Source organism: Lynx canadensis, chromosome A3 (assembly GCF_007474595.2).
Source record: "Lynx canadensis isolate LIC74 chromosome A3, mLynCan4.pri.v2, whole genome shotgun sequence".
NCBI classification, from domain to species: Eukaryota; Metazoa; Chordata; class Mammalia; order Carnivora; family Felidae; genus Lynx; species Lynx canadensis.
This window is the reverse complement of record NC_044305.1, coordinates 109,063,261-109,072,244: the sequence shown is the minus strand read 5'-3', so window position 1 is coordinate 109,072,244 and position 8,984 is coordinate 109,063,261. Positions and strand designations below refer to the sequence as shown.

The 8,984-nt window shown below is 45.9% G+C and overlaps 1 pseudogene; it reads left to right on the top strand.

Moving 5' to 3' along the window:
* Positions 1–2,323: 2,323 nt before the first annotated feature.
* On the top strand, positions 2,324–3,937 carry LOC115509760 (annotated as a pseudogene).
* Positions 3,938–8,984: the final 5,047 nt, after the last annotated feature.

The following is an 8,984-nucleotide window of genomic DNA, read 5'->3' as shown; positions in this document are numbered from 1 at the left end:
TAATTTTGATATAATTATGCGATTCTTCACAGTTCCATAGCTATAATTTACATTTCCGGCCATACTTGGTTGAGATTATGATCTCTCTCAGGGTCGCAAATCTTCCCTGCCCAAATCTAGACTGTTTCAATTTGGCCCACTGAGTTGGCAGAGAAATCTGGGGGGAAGGGGAAGTTTCTTCGGATTTTCCCCAACTCAACCATGCATTATTAACACCCAGTCTCTCTACAAAGAGGGTAGCTTGCTGGGGGTGCAGAGGCTATAGCTGCATTCTGATTCCCCACCTTATCCCGCACTGGAAATGCTCTCAGGGCAGGGACCCTCTTCAGCATGCACAGAGCCCATGAGAAATGCTCTTTCGAACCACAGTTAGCTAGACCCCAACTCAAGTCTCTCGCTCAACAGAGGCGCTAATGAACTGAGTTGGGTCTCAAAAGAAGCATCCACACAAGCAGACTGTGCAGATCGCAGATGCCAGCCTATGGCTCAGCCTCCACCCTTGTGCAGCGCGGTAGCCGATTTGGAGCTCACTGCTCCATCGCCCCCCCAGGCATTTCTCAGAAGTGATGCTGTCTCTCCCTGGCTCGGCGTCCTGAGACCCATTCATGAGAAGAGCGGGTCCTTCCTACATCAGCTTTAGTGAAGCATACATTATAAACAACCAAATGCGTTCATGTTAAGTGACCAGTTTGATGAGTTTGGACGAATTTATACACCAGTTTAACCTCCACCGCAATATCAAGGTATAAAATTTGTGCATCACCCCAGAAAGTTCCCTTGTGTCCCTTCCCACTCAATCTCCAACCTGCACTTCAGCCTCAGGCAACCAGAAATCTGCTTTTTGGCACTATAGGTTGATTGTCTTTTAGAATATCACACAAATGGGATCATTCTTTCTCTGAGCACATTTTTTGAGATGTGCCCATGTTATTGGGTATATCGATAGTTCATTCCATTTTGTTGCTGTATAATATTGTATCACGTTGGTATGTCATAAATAGTTCATCAACTCACCTATTTGGGGTTGTTTACAGTTTGGGGTTACTATGAATGAAGCTGATAGGAACATTCATATGCTAGTCTTTCAAAGACATGTTTTTATTTGGAAGGTGGAGGCAAAAACCTAGGCGTGGAGTTGTCACGTGGTAAGTATTTGTTAGCTTTACGAGAAACTTTTTACAAGAAACAAGAAGCTTTACAAGAAAACATTCTGCTTTTCAGGTGACTGTACCATTCTGCATTCCCATCAGAATGGATGGAATGAGAGTTCCAGTTGTTATACATCCTCACCAACACTTGGCATGGTCAGCCTGTCTTTAACTTCAGCCACTCTAACCTAGGTGTGGCGGCATTGCATTGTGGTTTTAATTTGCTCTTCCCTAATGACTTGAGCATCTTTTCATGTGCCCATTGGGTATCTTCTTCCTTGACTCAATCGCTCTGACTAACCTGATGGCACTAAATTCGATAATCCTACAGCCAAAAACATCCTTGCCGGTTTCTAGTAGGTTGTTACCCTTTCTTCCTTGCCTTAACCCTGGCAGGACATAAGAAAACTGACAGAAGCTCTGATTTGCCTCCTGTCCCAGGGTGAGGTCATCAAAACAGACCTTCAGAAATTCCATATATAGAAAGCTGAGCAGGTAGATTGAACCTGTGGCATTGGAACACTGCTGGGAGAAAGAAGATATAAATCATATGTCTCTCTTTCTCCCTTGCTCTGCTATACTTACAGGAACCCCCCCCCCCCCACACACACACACAGAGACAGAGAGACAGAGAGACAGAAAGAGACAGAGAGAGAGAGAAAGAGAAGAAAGGGAGAGAGAGGAGGGGAGGGAGGGGAAGGACACAGAGGGAAGTAAAGAGGCTGAGATTGAACTTACTCTAGATTGTAGAGTAGTCATTCCATGTGGACCCAAACTTTTCATTTCCAGGATTTTACAAGATTCCTCCTCTGACTCCCTACTCTTGTTGACAATGTAAAACAAACCCACAGTTAGCCTGGGAATTATCTTTATGGAATAAATCAGCATATTGTTTTGAGTTTTTGCACTGCATGTATTAATTTAAAAAGAACACATGTCTTGGTTCAGTAAAAATTTGCAAAAAGCCAGACATCCCATAAAAAGAATTTGTTGGTTGAGATGTTTATCCCTCTAGCCATCTTTTCCCTTTTATGACTACAAAGAATACTTGTGTTTCTTTACTTGTCAGAATCATCTACTCGGGAAGACTTCTGGCAGTGGGCCCAACAGGAAGTCCCACTGCGCTGAAGCAGGGTCTTTATGAGGTCTGCTTCCTTCCCATCCTTTGACTGGTCTGCACATAGGTGTGTTACCACCTTGCCTTTGCCAGAGAGAGCATCTTTCAGCCAGGACGCTCTCCTTGTCCAAGGCACGACTCAGAGAGGCCGGGCCCAGGCTACGCAAGCTCACAGTCTATGCCTCCTCTGTCTTGTTGTGGTGCCTCCACAGTTGTGGGTGTGCCTGGGGAAACCTGGCATGTTACTGCTTCACCAGAACACTGTCTGATGTGGAGGAAGACACTTAGAGGGCCACAGAAATCAGAAGTTTCCAGAGGTAGACTAAGACCTTCCAGTGATCAATGCTTCATTAACCAATCTCCCATCAACTGTGAAGATAATCAATATCCATAATGATGAGCCTAAAGCATTCAAGATCCCCAAGTGCTTTCTGCATTAAAAAAAAAAAAGCTAAATTGCATGTGGTTAATGTTAAAACTTTAAGTAATTTTGCTATAATCTTGTAAACCCATTGGTCTCCAAGCTTTTGTGATTCCATTGATTTTATCAGCTTTTAAAACATCTTCTGAACATCCTGCTCACTGGTACACCAGGGCTTGGAAAAACCATGCTAGGCAAAGAACTTGCATCAAGCTTGGGACTGAAATACATTAATGTGGGTGATTGAGCTCAAGAAGTCTGATCAACGGACATCATGGAGTCTGGCGAGAGGGCTTGTCCCAAGAGCATGCCTGAAGATCCATGGATGATGGCACAAATCCTGAAGGATAAGAGCATTACAGAATATGAGCCAAGAGTTATAAGTCAGATGTTGGAGTTTGCCTTCTGATACATGACCACAATTCTAGATGATGCGTTTACTCAAGCCATGCTAAGAAAGCTACTGTTGATGCAGATGGTGTGCGATTGGCGATCCAGTGCCATGCTGATCAGTCTTTTGCCTCTCCTCCCCCAAGAGATTTTTTATTAGACATGGCAAGGCAAAGAAATCAAAGTCCTTTGCCATTAATCAAGCCATATTCAGGCCCCAGGTTGCCACCTGATATTGCTTGACTGTTCCAAACTATAGACTTAAGCCTTTACAAAAAAAGGCATCTACTTCTGCGGGAAGAATAACAGTTCTGTGGTTATTACTAGCGGACCAAGTACTCCCACGCTTGGCACACCAACCCCACACACCATGTCTGTGTCAACGAAAGTAGGGACTCCAATGTCCCTCACAGGGCAAAGCTTTACAGTACAGAGACCCACTTCACAGCCCCCAACTGCAAAAGCATCAATTCCTGCAACATCCGCGGTTCAGAATGTTCTGATTAATCCATCATTAATCGGTCCAAGAACATTCTTATTAGCACTAACATGGTGTCGTTGCAAAATACCGCCAATGAATCAGCACATGCACTGAAAAGAAAACAAGAAGATGATGACGATGATGATTGTGATAAACTGTGAGAATTTGTAATCTGGCCTTGATGCTTGTAACATGTATACTTGGTCTTGAATCCATTGCACTGAGATTAAACATGCATGCTGGGTGTTTCCAAGTTGTGTTGTAGGAAATGTAAATGGCATTTAATGAGTACAGTTATCCTTTCTGATTGAGATGTGGGATTTTCTTTAGCAGGATTAGTAATGGTTTTTCATCAGCCTTTCAGTATAAAAAATAAAGTCGTCCACCAAATAAATAAATAAATAAATAAAAGTTGGTATCCCCTCCACATATTTATGTCCATGTATTTATAAGCAACAAATGCTAATTACTAAAATATTCATGATAAAACATACACACAGATAGAACATTTCACAGTATAGAATTGCCTCCTTTCTTGATTAAATAAGAAACTCTTGGGGCGCCTGGGTGGCTCAGTGGGTTAAGCGTCCGACTCCAGCTCAGGTCATGATCTCACACTCCATGAGTTCGAGCCCCGCGTCGGGCTCTGTGCTGACAGCTCAGAGCCTGGAGCCTGCTTCAGATTCTGTGTCTCCCTCTCTCTCTTCCCCTCCCCTGCTCATGCTCTGTCTTTCTCTGTCTCAAAAATAAATAAAAACATTTAAAAAATACAATACAATACAATAAATAAAAAAGAAACTCTTAACAAAATAGAAATAAAAAGATACTTTCTTAAAATGATAAAAGATATTTATCTGAGTCCATCATGCTATTAACACAGAATTTAGAAATATTTGTACTGAAGTCAGGAGCAAGACAAGGATGACATTAATCACTACTATTATTTAATATTGTTCTGGAAGTAGCAGCTCTAATTTAAAAAGACAAATAAATGACAGTATCTATTTAGAAATAATATATTAACAGAGTATAATAAATACCGTTATTTATGTAGGTAAATTAATCTGTACACACGAAAACAACTGAGAGAAGTAACTGAAGAACTATTTTCAAAAATAAGAGAGTTTGCTAAGACAGTGTAATAATACATCAGTGTGTAGCAAGCAATAGCTGAATAGATGTAATGGAAGGTAATGCCTTATTTACCACAACCACAATATAGAATCAAATTTCTAGGAATAAATCTAAGAACTGCTTGATAGACAAGCAGAAATCTCAGGGCCCCAACAAGTAGAAAGACATACTCAGACATACTCAGAAGACAGCATCCTAAAGTTATCAAAGTTTCCTCAGTTAATCTACAAATGTAGTGTAATTCTCATTAAAACACCAACAAGATTCTTTTTGTGTCCTAAAATTCAAATGGAAAAACAACAGCAAGAATAGTTATGGAGATTCCGAAGAAGTCAAGTAATGAAGGGCAACCATACCTACCAGACAGGAAAAAAAAAAAAAAAAAAAGTATTATTAAGCTCTAAGAAGTCAACCAGTACCGTGAATGAACAGATGAACTGACCAGTGAAACAGAATGGAATGGCCGGAAGTACACCCAAATACACATGTAAATTTGGTATACGATAAAGAGGGCACGTAAAATGGATTATACAGTACGTGGGCCCTTAGAAGAAAAGGAGAGTGGGAAAAAAATGGACTAGCCTGTAACATTATTAGCCAGCAGGAGGCAGCAGCCTCCTGAGATCGATCCTCCCGAGGCACCATTGTCCACAACCCCGCGTCCAGGCATCACCCGCGGTCCCCCGATCGTTCCATTCCAAGTGTGCCCCACTGTGTCTGCAGCCATACACAGTAACCGCTCACTGGGAGCCCTTGCGCTTTAGCCCGGAATAGCACAGCAGGGAAAGGCATGCCAACCAGGAAGGAATTCAAGGCTTAGAGGAAAAGAAGACAAGGAGAAAGAGGAAAAAGGAGAAAGTGAAGAGCCTAACGGAAGAGCCTTGTTGACGGGCCCAACTTGGGGATAAAGAGGTGCCTATGATAGAGAATCCTGGAGATCTCATCACAGAGAGATCTAAGGTGTCATCTAGGAACACCCATCACCGGCAGGACAGTCTCGCCAGGAGCCCAGAGGCACGGCTCGGCGTGATCTCAGCAAGCCGAGTACGTGTTGTTGGGAATACTTCTTCCAGCTGTGCCAACTCACAGGCTCCCGGTGGGAAGGGCGCGAGATGACAAACGTGGGTACACTTTGCAGACTCCGATCCGAGGCGATTGTTTGCTTTGAGTTGAGCACGCACTCACCTCGCCGTTGTTAACCTTTTGTTTCCAGAGGAGCCACGGACTATGCAGACCCAGCAAGAATCCAGATACCCTCCCCCGAAGGAAGTTAAGGTTGGGAGCCACAGAGTAATCGACACCCTGTCCAAAGGCAGGTCCCGGGGAGGAGCGTTGACCCTGTGAGTGTCCTGCTTTGTTTGCCTTCATCCTGGCAGGCGGCGAGGCGTCTTGCGGGACTTGATGAAAGACACAGAGCTCCAGCCAGAGCAGGCCAGCAGCGAGGCTTTCCTAGATGCGGGGCCAACATCGAAGCTCTCCTGTTCCGCGCTGACATGTGCAACTCTTGAGCAGGTCTGATTACACATGCAGAGACAGACTCTTGGGTTCCTGAGGGGAGAGATCAGACCCAGAGATGTTCCATACCGAGCTGGCAGGGACGCAAAAGCCTGATTGGGAAAGCCATGAGGCCCCCAAATCCACTGTGTGGATGGATGGCCACGGCTGCCTTGGGGGGGTCCTGGTGGCTTCGTTACCTATTTCCAGAGAAAGATTAGGAAGGCGTGCAGAGCACAGGGGAAAATGTGCTGCTTTCTCCCTGGGGTTCATTTGTCTTCCATAAATTGAGGCTTCCAGGGAAAGGTGGCAGGATATAAAATAAGTACTGTGCCCAGAATCGGATTCAGATCCAGATCCGGCACTTGCTCTGTGGACAAAGTTGCACGAGGGACTTAAACTCTGTGGGCCTCATTCATAAAATGGCGCTAAAAGTTCCCGCCATACAAGATTCTGTTAGATTAAATAAATGTACGTAGGGGCGCCCGAGGGGGCTCAGTGGGGTTAAGCACCCGACTCTTGACTTCGGCTCAGGTCATGATCTCACAGTACGTTGAGTTCGAGCCCCGCATCGGGCTTTGCACTGACAGTGCATTCTGCTTGGGATTCTCTGTCCCTCCCTCTCTCTCGCTCTCTCTCTCTCTCTGTCCCTCCCCTGCTTGCTCTCACTCTCTGAAACTAAACTAACTAAATAAATAACCACAAAATAATTGGCCTGTAGAAATGGGACTTTTTAGCCGCTTCCCTTCTGAGGGGATAGAGATTCTCCTGGCTATTTACATCTTCCCTAGATGTTTCCACATTGCTTTTTATCCCCATAAGCCTGTAGTGACACAGAAGTTGCCCACACAAGTGCCTGTTGACTATTCCTCTCGATTCTGGTGGTTGAATAAATATCCACAGAGGCACAGCAATGAGCCCACCGGCCGGAAGCCCAGGGGAAGGGCGCGGTGGCATCCAAGGACTCTCCACGAGTCCTTGCACAGAGGACATCGTCTTGCCCCGTATCCTGTGCGGCACACACACTAGTTGGGGAATCCGTGTCTGTTTTTTGGACCCAATTGGGTCTCGAAAATAGTTCAGAATCCTGGTGAGTCTTTCCTGAATTCACATGGTTTGTTCGACAGCGTTTTCCGTTTCCCATTGGCTCCTGAGAGCCCGAAAGCAAGTCAAGGCAGGAAACCCACAAACTGCTCGTGCAAGATACCGTGTGAAACACTTTCACACTTTGGCTCTTCGACTTCTCCCCACAAGGTCATTATGGCCATTTTACAGGTGATAAAACACAAGCTCCCCGAGGCGAAATCGCTCGGGCAGTGATAGCCTGAGCTGGGGGTCGCATCTGGCGCTTCCAGAAAGAGAAGAGGAGGGAATGAGAATTTTACGGAAAGATTAAATGCCATACTTTGGAGCGTTTTGTAAGCCTGTAGAAGCCTCTGGAACCTGGCAGTTTTGGCTTCGCTTGCAAGTCTGGCGTCCAGGGCGCTGGCTACTTTCCTTCGTTTGCCTCTTCTCTGTTCTCCCTCATCCTCTTCTTTGTTTTCCATTTCTTCCCCCAGTTAGACCTTAGAAGGCATTTACTGGCTCCAGTTAGCCAGCAGAAATCTCCCACGCCCAGAGGGAGGCCTTCGGGTACTTTCTGCTGGAGGGTCTCAGCCTGGACTCAAGGGGAGCCCTTCACAGCGGCGTGCCTTGCATCCAGGGGTGCAGGGAACATCTGGGCTGGGCTGCCGCGATCTGCCAGTCTCTTTCCAAGGCACTTTGGCCTTCCTTCCCTCGGGGTGTTTTTGGTTTTTCCCAACCATCAAATAAACGGAGTGTTCTGTGTTACTGGTTCGGTTATCTTGGTACATGGGAGAAGGAGCCAAGGAGAAAACTGATACTCCGTGTTATGCAAGCTGTTTTCTGGGAAATTCAGAACCGTCTCCTGCGTGGCTCAAGGCTACGGCCCGCTGTCTGCATCCTGCACCGGGGAGCCACCCAGGCGGGCAGGGCAAGGACCACCGTGTTGGGGGGCATGGTCTGCGGCTTCCTTTCATCTTCCTGAGCTGTGGTGCAGCCCACAGAAACCAACATCTTCAGCCTTTGTACACACAGCCACCTAGCAGGCGCTCGGGAAAAGAATCAAAAGGGAAAGTGGCTCGATTGCACCGGGGGCTTCCAAGAAACCCACGGGGTTGGGACTGACAGGTAGACCTTGGACAGGTGGAGGCAGACACTTCGATCTCGCCAGAGCCCCCTCTGGAGTCCCTACCGGAAGACCACATGTCATTTCTTGGCATCTCCTGTGCCAGCCACGCCCTGAGAGGTTCTGCCCCTCTCGGCGCTAAGGGGTGCTCAGGCCCGTGTCCCCTGGAAGCCAAGGGTTTTTGCGCCCAACCTTGATTTGAAATTTTTAAGGGATAATGAAAATACAGTACTGATTTTTTCAAGCAACAATGAAAAGCCAGATGCTATTCAACACCATATATATTTAATTGTAATGCACGTGATTGTCCTGGAAAGGTCAATCTTCATGTTAGGATTGTCCTTTGGGGTTTTAGTCATTTGGAATTGTTCTCATTTTACAAGCGCAAAGACTATTGTCCAGAGAGGCTAACTAACTTGTCCGAGGTCATACAACGAGTGAGCCACAAAATCGCGATTCTAACTCAGAACCGTCCGGTTCCTAAGTCCACAGATGGGCCATGGCTGGAAGTGTGTGCAGCTTTTCCTGAGCATCCCTGGGCATTCCTGTTTTTTCACTGCTTCTCAGAAGCCCTGACTTCCTTTACTTAAGGGGCACGCTCCTTCCTTCCT